The sequence below is a fragment of the Phascolarctos cinereus genome, unplaced genomic scaffold (assembly GCF_003287225.1).
Source record: "Phascolarctos cinereus isolate Bilbo 61053 unplaced genomic scaffold, phaCin_HiC Scaffold_4;HRSCAF=312, whole genome shotgun sequence".
NCBI classification, from domain to species: Eukaryota; Metazoa; Chordata; class Mammalia; order Diprotodontia; family Phascolarctidae; genus Phascolarctos; species Phascolarctos cinereus.
In genome coordinates this window covers 288643999-288668107 of record NW_027555847.1, presented here as the reverse complement: position 1 = coordinate 288668107, position 24109 = coordinate 288643999, and the positions used below count along the sequence as shown (strand labels likewise).

At 37.3% G+C, this 24109-nt stretch overlaps 2 pseudogenes; both read left to right on the top strand.

Annotated features, from left to right (window-relative positions):
- The first annotated feature begins 899 nt into the window (after positions 1 to 899).
- LOC110222070 (uncharacterized) lies at positions 900 to 15987 on the top strand (annotated as a pseudogene).
- A 2704-nt stretch (positions 15988 to 18691) lies between these two features.
- Positions 18692 to 19800, top strand: LOC110222078 (glutamine synthetase pseudogene; annotated as a pseudogene).
- The last annotated feature ends 4309 nt before the right edge of the window (positions 19801 to 24109 follow it).

Sequence of the window (24109 nt, the reverse complement as noted above, 5' to 3'; positions counted from 1 at the left end):
ACATCAATATCAACAATTAGTCCTTAGTTTCTTTCTCTTTCAAATGAATGAACAGTTACATAGCTTGATCAATTGGAGAGCTGTGATTGTATTTTCTTGTGAGGGATATGAACACATCCCTTAGCACCTCCAGGAAGATGGATTTCACTGCTATGGGATGAAATGGTTGGCTACCATTGTTGTGGGACAGATTGCATGAAAAGAGCTTATTCACAATTTTCAGACCTCTGTACCTACATCTGTAGAGGCCCAGACATAGGCTGTATTTAGAAGTTTCACCAAAATAGATTCAGAGTGGGACAGTGAGCTAAAAAGAGTGATTTTCTTTGGGTAATCCCCAAGATAAAACTGGATACTTATAAGCTCAGAATGTTGTACTTGGGCCATGACTAAATCATCTCTAAGATCCGTCTGTAAATAGAAAGAACATTTTCTATCATTTGTGAAGTTGGTTAGCCTTTTTTGTAGACTAGAAGGAGGGAGAGAGAGACAGAAAGAGACAGAGAGGCAGAGAGACCGAGGCAGAGAGATAGAGAGACTGAGGCAGAGAGATAGAGAGAGAAAGAGAGAGAGAGAGAGAGAGAGAGAGAGAGAGAGAGAGAGAGAGAGAGAGAAGAGAGAGAGAGAGAGAGAGAGAGAGAGAGAGAGAGAGAGAGAGAGAGAGAGAGAGAGAGAGAGACATTTTGTTTGGAAAGCACTTTTCTCTCACCACCCTCTGAAGGTAACATTACCTTCATTTTACAAACAGGTAATAGCTTTCTCTGAGGTGAAGAAGTCTGTCATGGCTGGTCCACACTGCCTCTGTTACCAAGGGCTCTCTCCAATACTAAAAACCGATTTAACCCCCCTCATCTTCTTTCTCATTCTAATGTCCTATTGCTTAGAGGCATCTTGATGTGATGCAGGTCACCAAACCAGGTGCCACAATGAGGTTTCAGAAAGCTGGTCTGGGAGAAGGACTTGAAGGCCAAGGTGCCTCGGCATCGACAGCAGGTTGGTTCACAGGAAGTGTGATTTGTTGAGTAACAAGTGCTCCATACCACTTTCCTTCTTACCATATGAGACTTCCTGTGAAGCCTTCCATAATTATTCCAGTTTTCATCTATGTCCTCCTTTACAGAACTGCTATTGTAATCTGTGTCATTTGCCATGTCTTAATATATGTTAATTATGTTTCTCTAGGATGTCAATTCCCTGAGAGAAGGGACCATGTTTTATATTTCTTGGATAGTGATAACAGTACATATTGGTAACGATGTTGGCTCATTTTGTGTTTTTATCTTTATAGCCCCTGCACTTAGCATAGTCTCAGATATAGGCAAACCCTTAACAAAGGCTTCATTGATTGATTGATTTAGATTTAAATTGCTCCAGTTACTTCATCTTGGCTTAAAGAGAAATTAATTATGGTTGGAGAGGGAGGATACTGTATGTTGTTATGACAAAGAGACTTCTCTGAAAAATAAGGTTTTAATGCATTTATACACATTTACAACCAAACAAAAAAGACAAAAAAAAAGGGCCTTGGAAAGGGGGATTAGTCAAATATTTACTGAATATTTACTATGAAGTAACCAAGGTCAGTCATTATAATACCTCATTTGCTTTCCTTTTCTTGTTCTTTTCATTAAAATTATCATAGTCATTATTCATGGTGTACTTCCAGTCCTGTACATCTCTTCTGCATTAGTTCCTACAAGTCTTCCCATTTTTTCTGAATCCCCATATTTATCATTTTTTTAATGAACAATAATGTTCTATTACTTTTATATATTAATTTGTTCAGCCTTTCTTTGATTCATTTTAAAAAAGTTATCACTTTCTTCATTAGGAAGTGGGAATAGTAATAGCATGGTCCTCATAGGGCTATTATGAAGATCCAATGAAATAATATTAGTAACAGTAGAGTGCTTTTCCCCTCCTGGATCACTGCCTTCTCATTCAGCTTGACTGGTTACACTAAAGCCATCGTGTGGATCACAACAAAACCTGACAGGTCCTCAAAGAGATGGGAGTACCCGATCATCTGATTTGTCTCCTAAGGAACCTATACGCAGCCCAAGAAGCACGAGTTAGAGTGGAGCATGGAACAACTGATTGGTTTAGGTTTGGAAAAGGAGTACAATATGTCTGCCTATTGTCATCTTATTTAACTTACATGCAGAGTACATTATGAGAAATACCAGGCTGGGTGAATCAAAAGCCAGAATTAAGGCTGCCAGGAGAAATAACAATCTTGGATATGCAGACAGTATCACTCTGATGGCAGAAAATGAAGAAGAATTAAGAAGACTCTTGATGAAGGTGAAAGAGGAGATTATAAAAACTGGCTTGAAGCTTAATGTCAAAGAACCCAAGATAACAGCAAATAACAGGCAACATCACATCCTGGCAAACAGAAGGAAGAGAAATGGAAGCAGTATCAGATTTTATATTCTTGGGTACAAAGATCACTGCGGGCAGCAACTGCAGCCATGAAATTAAAAGACACTTGCTCCTTAGAAGGAAAGCTCTGGCAGATTTGGACAGCATACTAAAAAGCAGAGACATCACCTTACCAACAAAGGTCCATACAGTCAAAGCTATGGTTTTTCTACTAGCAATGTATGGCTGTTGCAGTTGAACTATAAGGAAAGCTGAGTGCTTGCAGAATCCATGTTTTTGAATAGTGGTGTTGGAAAAGACTTTTGAGAGGAACTGAGGAACCTGAAAAGACAATGTTTGAAGTGACTCCTCCAAAACTTTCCAGAATTGAGAATGGACAAATGTACCAAATGCTCCACAGTTTTTTCTGAGGATGACAGTTATTTAACTGAGGTAATTTAATTGGGAATGATCAGAGCTGTCCTCTTTGCTTCTGGCTGACCACATTCTTTGGCGTGGCCACTGCTCAGTAGTCGAGGACATTCAGTATTATCAGACCTCTGGATCTGCTACGGAGGACTTAGCTCTAAAAGGCTCCAGTGTTTGGGAGATAGTCAAGTGACTCCCTTACTGGCCACTGAATAGAACTGATGGTTCCTTGGGCCTTTAAAAAATAAGTGACCATGTGCCTGCTATTCTCTCTTCTTTTGGCCCCCTAGGTGGTATCATACTCCTGTGAGCAATGGGAGAGAAGTGGCCCCTTTACATGGGGAGAATGGATTGACTATACCTACATGGCAACTAAAGCAGGAGGTTCATTAGGTGAGCTTGAACCCGGCTCCTGGCAGCTGCTTCTATGTCCCTGATGCTCAAGCTCAAGAGGGACATTTCTAGGCTTAGGAATAACCTTGTGATTCTGAGAGATTCGCTGAGTCCTATACCAGTGCTAGGTGTGCTGTGGGTATAATGCCCAACACTATCTAATAATTTGTGGAAAGGGTGAGTGCTGAATGGTAGAGACTCAAGTCCTTGCTTGCCAGATGGCAGAGGCCTTGTTTGGGCAAGGCAGAGCTAAGGAGAAATGTAACAATGCCTATTGAGTAGATCCACAAATTGCCTTGTCTTATGTTCTCATACTGAGATGTGGACCTTCTGGTATAACAGTAGATATTACTGCTGCTTGTTTAGCTAAAGTTTTTCTATCAATTTGTGTTTTGTCAGAGCCTTTCGTGTTAAGAATTTCTTTGGTCTTCAAGAAATAAATATCTATTCCATGCCTGGCTTACATAGCATAGTATATCAAAAACATTTCTGTTCCTTTGGAGAGACCCTAGATGTAAGTCAAGAAATGAACACTTGGGGCAGCAGTGATGCAGTGGATAGAGCACCGGTCCTCTGAAGTCAGGAGATCCTGAGTTCAAATCCATCCTCAGACCAAATACTTGAAACTAGCTTTAACCTCAATTGCCTGAAAGAAAAACAAACAAAAAAAAGAAATGAACACTTAAGTAACTTTTAGTATGGGGCAGGGGTAGAAAGATCCAAGTGCAATTTAAGGAACTTACTTCTTTCCTTATAGGTCAGGCTACCTTAGGACTGAACACCGTCCACACATAAGACAGGATCTATGTCAGAAGGTCCTCATATAGGAGAAGAGTACATGGTGCCCCAGTCTCTGGGCTCAATATTGGTAGTTAATTGTTTGACATATAAATGTAGCAACTGTGTGTATAGATAGGTAGATAGATATAGATATATACACATTCATATAAGTATTCATACACACGCAAGGATTTATTCATTTATTAGATATGTCTATTTTATATAAATAAATTTATGTCAAAGTTTCCTAATAATACAACACCCCCTTGACCACACACACACACACACACACACACACACACACACACACACACAGAATAAGAGATGCAACATGATACAGTGGATAAAGAACAGAGTTTGAATCAAGGAGACTTACCTCTAAAACATACTAGATGTATAAATATAGTCAAATGATATAACATCTCGATAATGTACAGAATTTTCTAAGACCACATATAGATTGATGTGTATATGTGTATACATACACATATATATAAACATATGCATACACACATGTGTGCATGGAAATATATAAATGTATATGCATATTAAGCATATATATGTATACACATAAACATATATATATATATATATACACTCTGACATGAATTGTCATAGTAACATCATATTATAACCAAACCCCAGTGCAATGTGCATCAATCTATAATACTGTTCTTAAGAAACTGATTGTCTCTTCCTTCATTTTTTGCCTAACGTATTTTTGCAACACTAATTAATGACTTTAGGTGGGGTTTGTTTATATCCCCATTTGGAATAAATTACAAAGATGTATCCCCTCCTTAAGAAAGGTCTTCCCACTTGCTTTTAAGAGTCCAACCCCCTATTAAATCTGTTGCAATTAATCAACCGTGATTCTAATCTCTGCAAGTCATTTTGCATATTTATCTTTCTTTGACATTCTTAACAGCTCAAAACTTAGTATCAGCTATGAATTTCATTACTGGGGTTTTATTCCTTATTCCAAATCATTAATATTGATGTTAAATAAATGACAGTGTTATCCAAGCTAAATAATATTATTCTTAAACTGCTTGGCAAAGGCAGTACAGACCATTTTTCTTATTGCCCTGAAAAATGAAGTTGAAATGATATGTGCTAGGTACTAGCTACAGGAATGCTGCGATTCACTGCTTTCTCCCTAAACTTTGGTACATTTGTTAAAATGAAAAATATGACCCTATTACATTAAGTTTATATTTACTCATGAAGAGAGGAGAAAAATAACATGAAAAGTTAGGACAACGGCTATTTAAGTGAAATACAATAATATCCAAGGGGAAGGCAATGTGATTTCTATAAGGAAAAAAATTTGTCTGAATAATATATTAGACTAGATGGTCGAGTAGATAGAGTGCTGCACCTAGAGTCAGGAAGACCTGAGTTCAAAGCTAAACTTACTTAATAACTCTGTGACCCTGGGCAAGTGAGTTAACTTATTTTTGCCTCACTTTCTATAAAATGAGGAGAATGTTAGTACCTATCTCCCAGGATTGTTATGGTAAGTGATTGTTGAGGTAAGTGAGATAGTATTCATAAAGATCTTTGCAAACCTTAAAAATGTCATATAAATACTATCATTATAGATGGCTAGATGGCACAGCAGGTAGAATTCCAGTCCTGGAGTCAGGAAGACTCATCATTATGAATTTAAATCTGGCCTCAGACACCATCTGGGTGACCCTAGGCAAGTCATTTAACCCTGTTTGCCTTATGTGTAAAATAAGCCAGAGAATGAAATGACAAACTACTTCAGTGTCTTTGCCAAGAAAACCCCAAATGTGGTCACAAAGAGTCAGACACAACTGAACAAAAGCAAACAATTATTACTTTGCAAAATAAATATTCCTGAGCACTCTAGTAGGTATGATTTACTTACACTTTTAAAAAATCTTTAACAAGATTTCACATAAAGGTTTATTTTTAAAATGATTTAAGAATAATTTCTTGGCTTCTGCTACTATATCTCTTTAACCTTTTCAGCTCCTCAAATTTAACCCTCTTACTTTGGGTTCAGTTCTACCCCAGAGCTTCAAATGAATTCTATCCCTGGGGTTCTGAAAAACAAACAAACCAACAAAAAAAGGTACCCTAGTTTAATTGCAGTGACAATCAGCAGGCTCCTGAATTTTTCCTCAAGTAGCTGATTGTCTGCCCCAGTTGCTGTGAACATGTTGCCTTTCTCAGGGATTTCTCTCCTTCCCTATTCCTGCTGCCAGACCCCTTGATCTTGACTACAAATCTCAGTGAGTCTTTTTAGGACTGGCTCATTTGACTTATTTCTAAAGTATTTCTACCAACACTACTTCTTAACCCACAATCACTCAATATAATTGAAAAGAGGTAATATAGGCAACTAGTGACCTTTCTTCTTGTTGTATTCCTAACATTGTGGTGGATATCTCAGGGACACTTGAACACCATTCAAGATTTTCCTTTAAAGTGCCTATTACCGCCCATTCATGAGCCTCACTTTCCCATCAGGGAATTATATAATTAAGACTGATTCTTTCAAACTTCTTATCACAAAGGCCATTGATATGTAACTGGTCATGAAAGTTGAAGGTCATATCCTAAATTATTATTCATGACGGCAAAAAAAAAAAAGTTTATTCTCTTGGCTCCGAAGACTAATAAAAAGTAGTACTAGCAGAGGGAGAACTAGGAGAATAATCATAGGGACACGAATGAACTGAATTTGTTGCCATATACATTATCTTAACAATCAACCTTTCAATGAAAACAACAGCAGCAGCAACAATAATAGTACTTGAAAGTTTAGAAAGTAGATAGTAGAACAGAGTACTTTCAGAATCTTATTGTCTTGAAAAGTTATTGAGGAAGTTAAATAAGAAGAAAAAAAAAGGGACCTGGGGATGGATTGGTTTTGTTCTGAGGCTATTAAAGAGAAAAAGAGAAATTAAAAGATTACATCAGTATAGAAAGTAGAAAGAGGTGGGGTATGGCTTACTATTTCTCATAATCAAGGTATGTGAGAATTTTTGTTGTTGTTGTTGCTCAGTCGTGTCCAACACTTCATGACCTCATTTGGAGTTTTCTTGGCAAAGATACTGCAGTGGTTTGCCATTTCCTTCTCCAGATCATTTTACAGGTGAGGAAACTGAGGCAAACAGGGCTAAGTGACTTGCCTAGGGTTGCACAGCTAGTGAGTTTCTGAGGTCAAATTTGAAATCAGAAAGATGAGTCTTCCATGGCAGTGCTCTATCTACTCTGCTACCTAACTGCCCCTCCACCGTTGTTAAACAAAGCTTAATAAATGCTTGTAGAATGAAAGAGACATATAAAGATTTTTTTTTACAGAAGTTTTATAGAAGTTCACATTCTAGGACAAAATCTCAGAAGCTGTCACCTCACTGGATGACATGATTATGTGGCTAACATTTATTTCATGGCTGAAAACTAACATTTATCTTTATGTTTTAGTATACAAACTTCATTTAAAACAGTGTTACACAGAACATAGACTGATAAATCCTAATGGAATAGTATATTCAACTCTGGCCTAGCTCTATCTGTATGTACATTTGCATCACTCATGGAATGAAGGGAGAGTGACAAAAGCTGCGACAACAATAATAAAAAGAATGCTAATTTCATCAATAAAACATTTTTTAAATGCACAGAAGAAAACAAAGAGAAGTTCAGAAAGACATGAGTAAACTAGAGAATTTGTTACACGTTAATTTTAATATTCACTTAAAATTTCACATACATACAGCTCATAGTTTTCTATACAATCTTCTTTCTTATTCTTTGTATAAAGATTTATGTGTATTGGTAGTTGCTAAGTTTATAATAGTAGAAGAAAAAATGTAAAAACATAAATATGTTATAGAAATACATTATAAGAGCAATCCTTTAGTATTCTGTTTTCAGGGCTGTATTGTAGTATCTATACATTAATCTCCCGTAAATTGGGCTGTGCAGAACTTATTTGGTCTGCCTCCATGATTTCATTGATATAAGGGAGTCATATTGTATAAATTTCCATGACAAATGGCAACTCTTCTATAATTTATATCCTTAAAGAGATGCTCGAGGAACTGACAGTTTAAATGACTCGTCCATTTCTTGGTTTGTACGTGTCAGTGGCAAGCCTTAAAGCCAAGTCTTCTTGACTCTGTGGCTGCCCCTAGATCCATTACACCACTACACCACTACACCACTTAAATTTCTCTTTATAAAAATATTTGTCAGTGGTTGACCACTCCATTTCCTAGACTCCCAGAAAGCACTGTATTGTAATATCTCCTGTGGGGTTTGGAAAGTTGGTGGAGAGGGGGACTGTCTCAAACAATTAATTTCCACCCAGCTGTCTGTTGCCATGTAAATTTGCACCACTTTAGACCAAATACAGGTTTTAGTTCTTTCTAGTTTAAAAATTATTCAGTAGTTGAAGATTAGCCAGGAAATTGTTGTACAATTTCAGCAGCAATTGAAGAATATATCAGAGACCTTGGCTTTTTTCATGCAAAAAAACAGCTGCAGGCACAACAAAGTAGTCCCAAGGATCCAATTAAACTCAATTGCTTCCTCATGTATTCTATACCACTTACAACTATTACATTTCCACAGTAATACATTACTTAAAGTAACAATTATCCAATGATTTGGTTTGGATTGTTCCTCTACAAAATGTTACAACGTCAAAAGTACTATTTACACATAAGCTGTAATGCAGGGAATTGAGGTGAATAGGTAGTGAATTTAACTCGTCTCAGTTACAGTCTCATGGAAAGTGAACTTCTCCTTGATACTCTAGGAAAAGTCAGATTATATATTTTAAATTAAATGGGATGATAAATTCCTCTGGTCAGGGACAGAGTATTGGGTGAGGCAGGCGATAAAGAAAAGGAATCTACTCATTTGAAAAGCTGAGAGGCAGCAAGCTACAGAGGAAAGAACCTAAACAGAAAGTCAGATCTTAGATGTACCTACTCTTGGCCTATGAGAATTTAATTCACTCAGCTTCTTTTGATTGGTCACGTGAAGAAGTTTGACAGATGAGTTGCAAGGTTCCTTACAACTTCAATATTTAAAGGGTATTGCTGCCTGTAAAGATTTCAGTGAGTTATTTTTCACTGTTAATATCATAGATCTGTAAATTTTACTTTCCTTAAGGGAGGCTACCACTATTTATTATTCCACCTAGGAAAGAAACAGATCATTACCAAATAAATAGATATGCTTTTGTATAAAAAATACATTAAACTGAGCATGTAAAAAGAATCAATGGATCAGAACTATCTATGCATGAAGGTGTATATTATCTTTCAAGGGTTTCACATTTCTACTAACTCAAATCACTACTGAGAACCCTGGGAAAATCTTTAAATTGGACATCTTGTGAGTTCTTACCAACTCTGTCTCTTGCAGATAAACTGGCCATGAAACATTTGGAGAAAGTGTTACTCTAGGAAGAGAGTATATGATTGCAGTTGGTGTAGCACGTATGTGCCATGAGAGTTCATTCTTTCTGTAGGAAACCCAGTCATAAATTTAGTACATATTTTCTTTTTCTGTTCCATACATGGTGTATTAGCATTTCTCAGTGTTAAAGGATTTTAATTCCTACTGGGAACTGAGGATACTTGTTTACTTTTCATCTTTGGAATCACCTCTAATTAACTATATGAATTTTGATTGTTCATTTAATCCTACATCCCTCGAAATATGTGAATATCTAAAATGCTACGGGATTACCAACATGCAAAATCTTATCAGCTGACAAATAACACACACATTTCTAAGACCTTTTTCCTTTCTGATTCACTATTTCTTTTGAATTTCAATGAAGGCATTTTTTAAAAAGTCTGAGTGGAGGAAGGCTATATAATTTTCAGAAAACAGATTAATTTAATACTAGCTGCATGAATTCCCCTCGTCCCAATTTCATCATGCTGCCAGGATTGCAGCTTACTATCTGATTATTAATTCTTCCTTTTTTCCCCATTATGAGCTGAAGTTCATTCTTTTACCCACTTAGAACCTAATTCTCTAAAATGAAATCCTCAGGGGGTGAGGAAAAGGTTTACTCAATCAGGTACTGTCATTTCCAGACAACAATTAATGGCATGCAATTCTTGACAGCATCTTGTAAGTTCTTTGCGGTCAAGAGCTTGTCTTCTCTCATCTAATCTTCATCTCAATAATTTTTATGAATCCTCCAACACATGTGGTTCTGTTTCACGATTCCCTTCTGCAACACTTGCAATTCATTAGTACAACTTCTATTTGGTGTAGGACTGAGCCTACATACTTGAAACTGTTAAGAAGGATACATAAAAGATGATATAAAAAAGTTAAATTTCATGGCTCTTATTAGAAAAATATATAAAGGAAACATAGTCATTTTTGAATGCTGTTGTCATACTCTGTCTTCTCATCTCCCTTAGCAATTGATGTAATTCTTCAGAGTCCTATATTACTCTGAGATTTGCCATGGCCCAGGGTCTGTCAGCCATTTACACTGAGGGAGGAAAATGGGACAGTGAAGGAATATGGAGAATGCCTGTAGGTGTGACATTGCAGGACTTGGGAAATCACAGAGTTTTAGATGCAAAACAGAATAAAAAATTCTCATCATTTCCAAATTATGGAAATTCACCTTATTGTGAATGATAGACTTTTGAAGGTCAGACTGTTGCTATGTGACAGCAGCTTGGCAACTGTTATCTGCTCCTTGGGTATAGCATATAAGGATATTGATTATTAAATGCATGTTAAGTTAGCACCATTGTGTATATCTTAGCATGGAAACTTCAGGAAAACTTAGAATTTCTTTGGTTCACTTAAAGCTTAGTCAAAAACAATGAATACAATGGGCACAATGAATGTGGTGATGAATTGCAAGGGAGTCAAAGAGTTTCACATACCTAATTATTTCCTTTTCATCACCTTTTGTCCAAGCATTCAGAACATGCAGGATAATGGAAGGAATTCAAGGAGATAGGGATTTTTGCCTATAGATTACTAATGCCAGTACATTGGAATTTTGGGGCAGTCACTGTTAATTTGGAGACTGGGCCTATGAAACTGAATGTATGGGATGGTAAGGAGGAAGAAGAGACAACTTGATCTCCCATTCAGTTTTCCTATTTCCTTCAAACTATATTCACTTCTTTCCTTGTTCTGCCCCCCACCCCCACCCCAACATCCCCATTCCACCATACACGACAGAACTAAGGGATATGGAAGGGAATTCCTCCCTTAGGTGATCCTCTACCTTCCTTGTAGATCTGGACAGGTTTCACCTCTCCCAATTATCTTACTCTAGATCCTATGGAACTGTAATAAAAATGTGATACATTTCCCTGCCCCTTCACCTGACTTCTAGGTTTGAGACATTAAAAATCATAGTCTATAACATGGGGAGTAGGCATCCAGAAACTTTAGAGGATCAAGGTGAACTGTCCTCCATTCTTCATATTGCTCTCACACCTAAAGAACTGCATTATACCTTTTGTGAAGGATATGTGGTATCAAAACCAATGTCATAGCATACTAGCTGTACTTCCCAAGGTCTTCCTAAAGGAGTCAGGTGAGGTTTTCCTACTCACAGTGAGCTTATTCCAAGGGATGAGAAAACAAACACAGGTTAGTTTAATTTCAAACTGAGGGAAACTGCTTGCAAGCAAGGACACATATGCCAGAGCCCCACCCCTAGCAGGGAGGACCCAAGGCAATGTGAGGAGATCTCCTTATTTATGCCAATGGTTGTGCATGAACTATAGCCCTAACAATGAGAAGTAACAGCAACAATGTGACAGGTTTGATTCATAGCAGGACTTCATGAGCAGAACTTGTCTGAACTGAAAGAGCTCCTGGTGCTGGTCAAAGCAATACAATAAGTATGTGATTTTGCCAGAGTTCGAGCAGAAAGAATTGTTGTTATGCCAAGCTCAGAGCACAGCTTGTTTGCTGGGTCTTAGCTCTGGAAAATAGGTTGTTTCCTAATATTTTGGCATTAGTTTTCTCCAGCAATGGAGATCACAACCTACTTATGTTTCCTATCCTATATGACTCTTGTCTATGTTTTCCTCCAAGTTTTCTAGAAAGGGTCTATCCAATATACTGGAAGCCTGCCTCACTTTCTCCTGACATCACAAGGGTTCCAGAGGAACGCTCTGACTTTCTGGTTGTCACCTCTAGCCCTTGTGACCAGCTCATCTTTTCCTATCTTTTATAGTTGCTTGATGAGATATTTTATTTTTGTTCTTCTTCAGAGTTCCTCCAGACTCTACATTATAGCCTCATCACTCCTACCATGCACCTCTCCATTGTCCTCTGTTTGATACCATTTTTTGGTTCTCCAGAGGCAGTTGTGTTTCATGTCTTGCTGCCATATAGCAACACCACTGGAATATTAATATTAAAAAAAAAAGATGGACCTTTGCTTTTATGGGACTCTGGGGTCAGTAAAAGAGCTTTATATTTCCCTAAAGTAGTTGAGTTTTCTTATTCAAATCTGGGTCCACCTAATTTTTTTATCTGTACTGTTTGTTCCAGATATACACAGATAATATTTTTCCTATTGCCATGTACATTAATATGATTTGTACAATGATACTGACTAATTTTATGCTACAGGCCATGGAAAGGACTGATATATTTCCCAAATACTAGAGATTTAGGGTCCTTTCTAGCACTGGCTCCAAATAATATATTAAAGGTATTCCTAAATCAAAGGAATTTAGTCAGAATCCTTAATTCAAGAACTGACAAATACTCAAATGACTTACTTGGGAATCTAATTGCCCCTCTGGCTGCTACTTCTTGAGATATTAATAGACTCCATTGTAGTGACCTATAGAGGATATTCTGGTGACAAAAGCTCTGGGAGGAAATGAGTAGCAACATTTTCCTGACTCCCAAAGAGAGAGTCCCTTTGAAGGAAGAAAAATAGCATTGTAGAAAGAGCTCTATAATTTGCTTCAGAAGACCCTGGAATCAAGTCTCAGATTTCCAATTTAGTAGTTACATTATTTGGGACAAATCACCTCATTTCTCTGAATCTCTAAGGTTGCTTGTAAACCTAAAAGCTCCACATAAATGTGAGATTTTGTTTTTATTATTATCAAAATTAAGGTGTTGAACAGAATGATCTGTAGGGACCTTTCTAGCTCTGGCATTGCATGATTCTATAAGGAACCATGGCAAAATAAAGACACTTTTTGCCAGCAATGAGTGAGAGTTAGCCAATCAATAAACATTTATTAAATGTCTACTATATGCAGACACTGTGCTAATTAGTGGGGGTACAAGAAGAGGCAAAAGAATCTCTCTCCTCAAGGATTTCACAATCTAGTTGGGGAGGCAACAAAGAAATATATACAAATAAGCTATATACATAGGGTAAATAAGACATAAATAAGAAAGGGAAGGCATTGGGATTTAGAAGGGTTGGGAAAGGCTTCCTGTAGAAGATAAGATTTTATCTGGGACTTGAAGGATGCCAGAGATGCCAGTAGAGGAAATGAGGAAGAATAGCATTCCAGACATGGAGGATAACCAGAGAATATGCCCCAAGTGGAAAGATAAAGAGTATTGTTCTTGAAACAACAAAGAGGCCAATGTCAATAAATCACAGTTCACGGCAAACGGTAAGGTATAAGAAGTCTGGAAAGGTAGTTTGGAGAAGGGATGGGGGAGCCAACTTATGAAAGGCTTTGAATGCCAAACAGATGACTTTTTAAATTTTATCTTAGAGGTAGGTTATAGGGAGCCACTGGAGTTTATTGAGGAAGGAAGAAGACATGTTCAAACCTATGTTTTAGGAACATCACTTCGGTGGCTGAATGGAGAATGGATTGGAATGGGGGAGAACCTTGAGGTAGGCAGGCCCATCAGCAAACTATTACAATAGTCCACGCATGAGTTGATGAGCACCAGTGTGGTGGCAATATTAGAAGAGAGAAGGGGAGAATATTTGAGAAATGTTTCATGGGTGAAATCCACAAGATTTGTAGGAAAAATGATAGCTGAAACATTTTATAACTATGAAGGTTTGTCACACATCCTGGACTTCTGCTCAGAATGGGCAAGCTCCAAGTTATGGATTTCTTCTGCAAAGGGCTGATCTAGGTGCTCCTTGCTTCTAAAGTGATTTGAAATATGAAATCTGAAATATACATTACTGGTTTCTAAGACATTTTCAAAGTAGAACTTCTATGTTTTCCTACATATCTGTATCATAGCTCAAAATCAGTCACAATGTACTATTATTTAGGGAGTTTTCAAGACAGGATTTTGAAAATCTTCCAATTATACATCCTAAAAATACCATGAAATTAGCAGATGCAATGATATGGAAATGAACGTGGCTTGCAGTGCGTACTATGGAAGTGACTAGGTGGTGCAATGATATGCTGAGGTTCAGAGATTAGGGGTGCTGGGACCCCCAAAATCATGTGGGTCCTGCCTGAAATAATTTGACCCAAGCCTTCTTTCAGCCAAAGACTAGATTTATTAGGACATCCCTCATTTTGGCCAGACTCTCAAGTAATCTAAGCATTTGTATCGCTAATGCAAGGGGCCAGATCTCAAGAATCTGAACCCTTGGCTAGATTATAAGAATCTGAGCACCTTAATGGAGACAAGATGAACCTTATATACAGAAAGAATGTGGGAGGGATCTAGGAGTGGCCAAGTAGTTTGGGGTGACTGAAGGAGGGGGTCTAAAGAGGATCTGGATGGGAGTGGCCAGTAAGCTGGGGTGAACAAAACACTGGGATTTGGACCACGTGGCCAAGGGATGACGGAGTCTAGATTGAACTGAACAAAAAACCAAATCTTTATTTCAATGTAATTGGTTTCTTTTGTAATCTTATGTATTTTTTTTTATGCATTCAAAAACATCATTCTGAGACCAGGTCCATAGACTTCACACACACAATTAAGAATTCTTGCTTTAATGGGTCCTTACAACACATAAGTCACCTGAAATTTCTCCAGTGGATCCCAGAAACACATAAGGCATTCCAACTATACCTCCAAACTGGCCACCCCCAACCCCAACAACAACAACAACAAAAATAGTTTCCAATGGGTTGCTGCAATACATAGAGAACCAGCATAGTGTTTGCTCCTTAATTCTAGACAGCCCTACCCCACCCCACTCTTTGCCCTCAATCCCAGCCCCAGCGCCTTTATCTTCTCTTTCTCTGGGTTCTTGTGGGGGCCTCTCTTCTAGTCATCTTTCTCCCTCTCCATCCCTCCCACACCACTCCCAGACGCCACTACCATAAACCCGGTAGTGGGGGAGCTGCCTTGAGCCTTGTCCAGGCACACTGAGCTTCCTGCTTCTGTTGCTTGGCTTGCCCCTTGTTTGGCCCTTTGCTTGGCCTGTCAGTCCAGCCTCAGTTGGGACAGGGGTGCTGTCCAGCCTGTTGCCAGCCCAGTCCTCCTTTTAACTGCTGCTCACTCCCTACCAAAGTAGGGACCTGTCCTACCGGTCCTACAGCCCAGGTGAGCTCAGCCAGTAGAGTCCAGAAGCCAAATTTGAGTCTGCCGAGCAAACCATATGGGACCCAAATATGATCCTAAAGAACAGAAAAAAGAAATTATGGAGGCATTTAATCTCTTTGATAAAAGTGAAACTGGAAAAATCGACATTAGGGAGCTCCAGGTGACCATGAGAGCTCTGAGTTTCTAAACCGAGAAAGAAGACATCAAGAAACTGATTATGAAATTGACAAGGAAGGGACAGGCAAAATCAATTTCAATAATTTCTTGGTTCTGATGACAAAAAAAATGGCTGAAAGGGATGTTGAGGAAGAAATTCAGTGGACTTTCACCTTTTTTGATGATGATAAAGCTGGAAAAATCACCCACAAAAACATAAAATGTGTGGCCTTTGATCTAAATGAATATGTCAATGATGAGGAGCTGCAGGAAATGATTGATATAGCAGATCTAGGCAGAGATGGCGAAGTTGATCAAGAAGAGTTCCTGCATGTCATCAAAAAGACCAGGAAATTTTGAGGACAATTTCTACTCCATCTTTTTAAAATAAATTTTTATTGACAATTTTGGTTTTTACATGGCTTAAATTTTCCCCTTCCCCTTTTTCTTCTCTCAGAAAGTCATTTCATATAACAAATACTTTAAGAGAAAAAAGATTGGAAAAAGAAAAAAATCAGCAAAGTTGATCAATATATTAAAAAAATCTGATATTTAATATGCAATGTTACACAAATGAGGACCTCTCACTTTTGCCGAGGAATGGGGGAGGTGCCTTCTCACATCTCTATTTCATAGCCATGCACATAGCATCACCTCTGAGCTACTTTCCCAACTTAATCCAACAGAGTAGTTTTGGTTTCTTCAGAAGGTGGCTGCTACCTTGGGTTTAAAGGACATCTAGTAAGTCTTTATTTCTAGTCAACACTGTATATAGCTCACAAGTCTGCACCAGTATGCTTCTCACTAATAGTCAGTAGACACAATTGGCTGTTAGCAAAGGCATTTGCTGAGATGGCAATGGAAACTAGAAGCTAAAGAACATATTCCTTATAAACCTGGAGTTTATACTCTCTCACAAATACAGCATCCATGTCAAGAGTGGATTAAGAATGATAACACATTGGTAGTAAAGCACATGTGCAGGTAACACACCAAAACTGAGTTAAATGAGCACACCAATTGTTTTTAGAAATATCACAGCACAAATTGGTTGAGGAAGTCAGTTGTTTAAAGGATCTTAGTGTTAATATAAGTAAAATTCTATAGATTATATTGCAGTGAGGTTTTAGTACATGTGCAGACCACAGCAGTTTGCTAAAATAGTGTTATCTGCATGGAGGATGCTATTACAGACTGGAGTATATGTGGATATTCTGTAATTTGGAGTTAGGAGAGTGGCTTTTTTCCATTGGCTTTGTAGCCAAAATTGCTGGAGTCTTCAAAAGGTCCTCAGGAAGCAACTGCTTTTGAAGGCTTTTGTAGGTTTTTATTTCATTTACATTTGAGGGAGTGAGGTGATTCTCTCACCAATTCTATCCTTTGATAACAATTCTATAAGGGGAAAGGCTATGGGGCTTTATTCCCCCACAGCCCATATAAGGTCTGAGAAATAGACTTGAATATTTGGACTTTTTATTAGATCTTTTCCATTCTAAGTGCAAGGAACAGAGTCTCCAATCTGGACTGAGAACATGAGCTATGAGTATTGCAGAATCCAGGAATCCAGGTCAAGTATTATAGTCAGCCCAGGGGTGAGCATTGGCTGCAGGCTTTGATTGTGAAATTGGAAGAATCAATGTTATGTAGGAACTGAGATAAATCGTGGGCCTAATTCACTTCCCATTCCAGGCAGTATAAGAGCAATTATACCTCCAAGCCGTTGAGAAAATGTTTAGCTATATCTTGGTTCTGGCTGTATCTTTGAAGTAAATATTCCTTTGTAAAAGCCACCTGGTGTTAAGTGGTTACATAGAATTGGGATACTAGTCACTAGGTCCCTGAAATAAGATGGTGGCTCATTTCTCAGCATAGTTAGTGGAATGGAAGAGATGTTCCAAATCTTCAATGTACACTGGAACTTTGAGGGGAAATGTAGCAAGATTGACCCTGAGAGGGTAAGGCCAGAATGAACAATACTATATTTGTAATATTTATATTTTATTTCATATTTAAAAACATTATTATGAACAGGGGTCCATAGGCTTCAGTAATACCAAAGATGTCCATCACACACACACACACACACACACACACACACACACACACACACACTCAGTTAAGAACCCATGGTCTATAGAGAATCCCTCTTCCACTGTATTTTTTTTTAATCAGATCACTTCCACAACAGTGCCAGAAATATCTGGATTGATATTAATGATCTGAAGGCTATCAAGCAAGATTAGCTCTGCCATTACATCTTTCAAGCAATCTTGCAGGCTTTTGATATATGCATATGATATACCTTATTGGAGCATTGGAGAAAAGGCATTAAGGGTTTTGCTGTACTGAATCAAAACTTTTTTGTTTTAATAGTTAACAAACTAATTGAGAGTCACTGCCCACAATAAACTCAGTAGTCTCAGAAAATATTAAAGAGAGAGATAGAAAGTATGAGGTAAGAGCATTACTGTTGAAACTTTGTTGAATTTCATAGCTATTTTATGCTCAGTTCACTGTTTCATAAATACTGGGCTATAAAAAGCTGACTATGCCATATAGAGTCATTTATAAAACTATCTATTGAATAATGTTTTCTAATTTTAAATATTTACTCATTTTAACCTCCTTAGGTTACAAATCTTCATACATAGCCTATTCCTAGACTTTTCTGATAATTACTACAGCTATTTCAAAATGATCTGGTAGAAAGAATGTTGGAATAGGATTTAAGAACCTTTTATTTACACTCCCATCACTGACATTTTCTGTAACCTTGGGTAATTCCCTTCGAGGAGACAGCATTTGCAGCTCTTGCCCAGAGGCTCATTAGCAAGACTCAGATAAACAGAAAACTCTCAGATTTGTTATGTTTACCTGAAGACAACTTGTCTCAGTGGGTGGAGCTGAGAATGGAAGTTGCTGTCTCTGCTGCAGCCACTGCCACCACAAATACCATTTCTATATCCACCTTCTAGAGCCTCCAACCAGCCCAGCCAGCCAAGTCAGCCAGCCATGTGAAGGTTTATCCTGTGCTTTTGCCTCCAGGCCTAAGACGGTTTCCAACATGGACAATTCATCCCATTCTCATTTGGACAAACATATCAAATACATGAACTTGCCTTAAGGTAACAAAGTCTTGACTATGTGTATCTGGATCAACGGCACTGGTGAGGGACTGTTATAAAATCCTGATCCTAGACTCTAAACCAAAGAGCATTCATGAACTTCTTGAATGGAATTTTATGGCTTCAGCACTTTTCAGTCTGAAGACTCCAATGGTGACATGCACCTTATTCCTCCTGCTCTATTCTGAGATCCCTTCCAAAAACACCCCAACAAATTGGTTTTCTGTGAAGTTTTCAAATATAACTGCAAGCCTGCAGAGATCAATTTGAGGTATACTTGTGAATGGATAATGCCTATGGCATTCAATTAGAAACCTTGGCTTGGCATGGGCAAGAATATACTCTCATAGGAACAGATTTTTGGCTGACCTTCCAATGGCTTCCCTGGGCCCCATGGTCCACATTATTGTGGTGTGAGAGCCATTAAAACCTGTGGAAGAGATAGTGTGGAAGCTCATTACTGTGCTTATGAATATACAGACAAAAGCTGAGGGAATGACAGTTCAGTGGAGGTTCCAGATAGGACCCTATGAAGGGATTGAAATAGAAGGATTGCTTCTAGACTTCTGGCTTCATCCTCTATTGGGGGTGTAAAGATTTGGGAATGATTGTAACATTCAATCCCAAGCCCTTCCCTGGGAACTGGAATGGAGCTGGTTTCCTTACCAGCTTAAGTACCAAGGCCATGAGAGATGAGAATGGTCTAAAGTACATCAGAGAAGCCATCAAGAGATTAAGTAAATGACATCAGTACCACACCCATACCCCAAAGAGGGTCTGGACAATGCTTCCATGAGACATGCAACATCAACAAGTTCTCTACTGGCATGGCTAACTATGGCACTAGAACCTGCATTCCAAGGATGGTTGGCCAGGAGAAGAAAGACTACTTTAAAGGTTGCCACCCCTCTGTCAACTATGACCCTTATGCAATGACAGAGGTGTTCATCTGTACTGTCTCCTCAGTGACATAAGAAAAGAATCCTTTCAATATAAAATTTACCCATATCTTCATGCCCTTTTCTACCTCACCTCTCCCATCTTCTGAGTTTCCCTACTAGATGTAACTCAGGGCACAAAACACCATGTTTTTTGGTGCCCATAGATAACTCCTTTGTTTTCTTTTTCTTTCTTTCTTTCTTTTTTTTTTTGGTGGTGGGGGGAAGAATTAGGGTTAGGTGATGTTTTTAATCTTTCTTTCCCCATTATTGATGACTTTTTTTTTTAACCTTTTACATAGGTTGGCAGTTGCTTTTATTTCTCATTAAAAAAAAACCCCAGCAGTTATCATTGTTTACCTTGTCCATCATTTTCCTTAAAAAGACTACATATATTTCCTTTGGATTTTATAGAGCGATACATACTTAGAATGAATAATGATAACAACTGACTAGGATGACTCAAAAATCTTTTGGTTTACTCTTTTTTAAAAAAAATTTATTTTTAAATTTTTTTTCCATATGCTTTTGAGTTGAAAATTTTTCTCCCTTTTCCTCCCCCCCACCTTCCCCAAGACAGCTCACACATTTACATACCCATTAAACATATTTTCACATTAGTGAAGTTGTAAGTAAAAATTAAAACCAATAGGAGGAACCATCAGAAAGATGAAACAAAACTCAACAGAAGGTAAAAATAAGTGATAGCGATTCAACTTCCATAGTTCTTTCTTTGGATGTGGACAGCATTTTCCATCCGAGGCCTCTGGAGATGTCTTAGATCCTCATGATGCTGAGAAGGGTTCAGTTTAACATTCTTAGTCATTGGATTACATGGCTGTTATTGTGTACAAAATCCTCTTGGTTCTACTCACTTCACTCAGCATCAGACCATATAAGTCTTTCCAGGTTTTTCTGAAGTCAGCCTGTTCATCATTTCTTATAGCACAACAGTATTCCATTACATTCACATACCACAACTTGCTCAGCCATTCCCCAATTGATGGGCATCCTCTCAATTTCCAATTCTTTGCCACCACAAAAAAGAGCTGCTGTGAATATTTTTGTACATGTGGGTCCTTTTCCCATTTGTTTGATCTCTTTGGGATATAGCCCTAGAAGTGCTATTGCTGGATCAAAGGGTATGCACATTTTTGTAGCCCTTTGGGCATAGTTCCAAATTGTTCTCCAAAATGGTTGGATCATTTCACAACTCCACCAACAATGTATTAGTGTTCCAATTTTCCCACATCTCTCCAACATTTATCATTTTCCTGTTTTGTCATGTTGGCCAATCTGATAGGTGTGATGTGGTACCTCAGAGTTGTTTTGATTTGCATTTCTCTAATCAATAACGATTTAGAGCATTTTTTCATATGACTATAGATGGCTTTAATTTCTTCATCTGAGAACTGTCTGTTCATATCCTTTGACCATTTATCAATTGGGGAATGGCTTGTGTTCTTATAAATTTGTCTTAATTCTCTATATATTTTAGAAATGAGGCCTTTATCAGAGAGACTGGTTGTAAAAATTCTTTCCCAATTTTCTACCTTCCTTCTAATCTTAGTTGCATTGGCTTTGTTTGTGCAAAAACTTTTCAATTTAATGTAATCAAAATTATCCATTTTGCTTTTCATAATGTTCTCTATCTCCTGTTTGGTCATGAATTCTTCTGTTCTCCATAGATCTGATAGGTAAACTATTCCTTGTTCTCCCAGTTTACTTATCAGCCTTTATATCTAAGTCATGAACCCATTTTGACTTTATTTTGGTATATGGTGTGAGATTTGGGTCTATGCCTAGTTTCTGCCATACTCTTTTCCAGTTTTCCCAGCAGTTTTTTTCAAAGAGTGGGTTCTTATCCCAGAAGCTGGGGTCTTTGGGTTTATCAAATAATAGATTACTATAGTCATTGACTACTGTGTCTTGCATATTTAACCTATTCCACTGATCCACCTCCCTATTTCTTAGCCAGTACCAAGCAGTTTTGATGATTGCTGCTTTATAATACAATTTAAGATCTGGAATTGCTAGGCCACCTTCCCCTGCATTTCTTTTCATTAGTTCCTTTGATATTCTGGACCTTTTGTTTTTCCAAATGAATCTTGTTATTATTTTTTAACTCTATAAAATAATTTTTTGGTAGTTTGATTGGTATGGCACTGAATAAGTAAATTAGCTTAGGTAGGATTGTCATTTTTATTATATTAGCTCGCCTACCCATGAGCAACTGATGTTTTTCCAATTATTTAGATCTGATTTTATTTGTGTGAAAAGTGTTTTGTAATTGTGTTCATAGAGTTCCTGGGTTTGTTTTGGAGGTAGACTCCTAAATATTTTATAATGTCTACAGTAAGTTTAAATGGGATTTCTCTTTCTATCTCTTGCTGTTGGGCTTTGTTGGTAATATATAGAAATGCTGATGATTTATGTGGGTTTATTTTATAGCCTGCAACTTTGCTAAAGTTGTTTATTATTTCAAGTAGTTTTTTACTTGATTCTCTAGGATTCTCTAAGTATATCATCATGTCATCTGCAAAGAGTGATAGCTTTGTTTCTTCTTTGCCTATTCTAATGCCTTCAATTTCTTTTTCTTCTCTTATTGCTAAAGCTAAGGTTTCCAGTACAATATTGAATAACAGTGGTGATAATGGACATCCTTGTTTCACCCCCGATCTTATTGGAAATGCTTCTAGCCTGTCCCCATTACATATAATGCTTGCTGAAGGTTTTAGATAGATGCTATTTATTATTTTAAGGAAGACTCCATTTATACCTATGCTTTCTAGTGTTTTTAATAGGAATGGGTGTTGTATTTTATCAAAAGCTTTTTCTGCATCTATTGAGATGATCATGTGGTTTTGTTCATGTGGTTTCTGTTGGTTTTGTTGTTGATATGCTCAATGATGCTGATAGTTTTCCTAATATTGAACCAACCCTGCATTCCTGGTATAAATCCTACCTGGTCATAGTGTATTATTCTTGTGATAAGTTGCTGCAATCTACTTGCTAGTATTTTGTTTAAAATTTTTGCATCTATATTCATTAGAGAAATTGGTCTATAATTTTCTTTCTCTATTTTGACTCTTCCTGGTTTAGGTATCAACACCATATTTGTATCATAAAAAGAATTTGGTAAGACTCCTTCTTCACCTATTTTCCCAAATAGTCTATATAGTATTGGAATTAATTGTTCTTTAAATGTTTGATAGAATTCACATGTAAATCCATCTGGCCCTGGAGATTTTTTCCTAGGGAGTTCATCAATGGCTTGTTCAATTTCTTTTTCTGAGATGGGGTTATTTAAGTATTTTACTTCCTCTTCGTTAATCTGGGCAATTTATATTTTTGTAAATATGTATCCATTTCACTAAGATTGTCAAATTTGTTGGCATATAGTTGGGCAAAATAATTCCTAATTATTGTTTTAATTTCCTCTTCCTTGGTGGTAGCTTCGCCCTTTTCATTCTTGATACTAGTAATTTGGTTTTCTTCTTTCTTTTTTTAATTAAATTAACCAAAGGCTTATCTATTTTGTTGTTTTTTTCATAAAACCAGCTCTTAGTTTTATTTATTAGTTCAATAGTTTTTTCTTAATTTTTCCTTTGGTTTTCAATATTTCTAATTTGGTGTTTAGTTGAGGATTTTTAATTTGTTCTTTTTCTAGTTTTTTAGTTGTATGCCCAATTCATTAATCTCCTCTTTTTCTATTTTATTTATGTAAGCATTTAGAGATATAAAACTTCCCCTAAGAACTGCTTTCCTGCATCCCATAACTTTTGGTATGTTGTCTCATTATTGTCATTCTCTTGAATGAAATTATTGATTGTTTCTGTGATTTATTGTTCGACCCAATCATTTCTTAGGATTAGATTATTTAGTTTCCAATTATTTTTTAGTCTATCTTTCCATGGCCCTTTATTACATATAATTTTTATTGCATCATGATCTGAAAAGGATGCATTTAATATTTCTGCCTTTCTGCATTGGATTGTGAGGTTTTTATGCCCTACATGGTCAATTTTTGTGTATGTGCCATGTACTGCTGAGAAAAAAGTGTATTCCTTTCTATCCCCATTCAGTTTTCTCCAGAGGTCTATCATACCTAACTTTTCTAATGTTCTATTCACCTCCTTAACTTCTTTCTTGTTTATTTTGTGGTTAGACTTATCTAGTGCGAGAGGGGGAGGTTCAGGTCCCCCACTAGTATAGTTTTGCTGTCTATTTCTTCCTGTAACTCCCTGAACTTCTCCTGTAAGAATTTGGATGCTATACCATTTGGTGCATATATTTAGTAATGATATTACTTCATTGTCTATGGTGCCTTTTAGCAGGATGTAGTTTCCTTCCTTATCTCTTTTGATTAGATCTATTTTTGCTTTTGCTTTGTCTGAGATCAGGATTGCTACCCCTGCT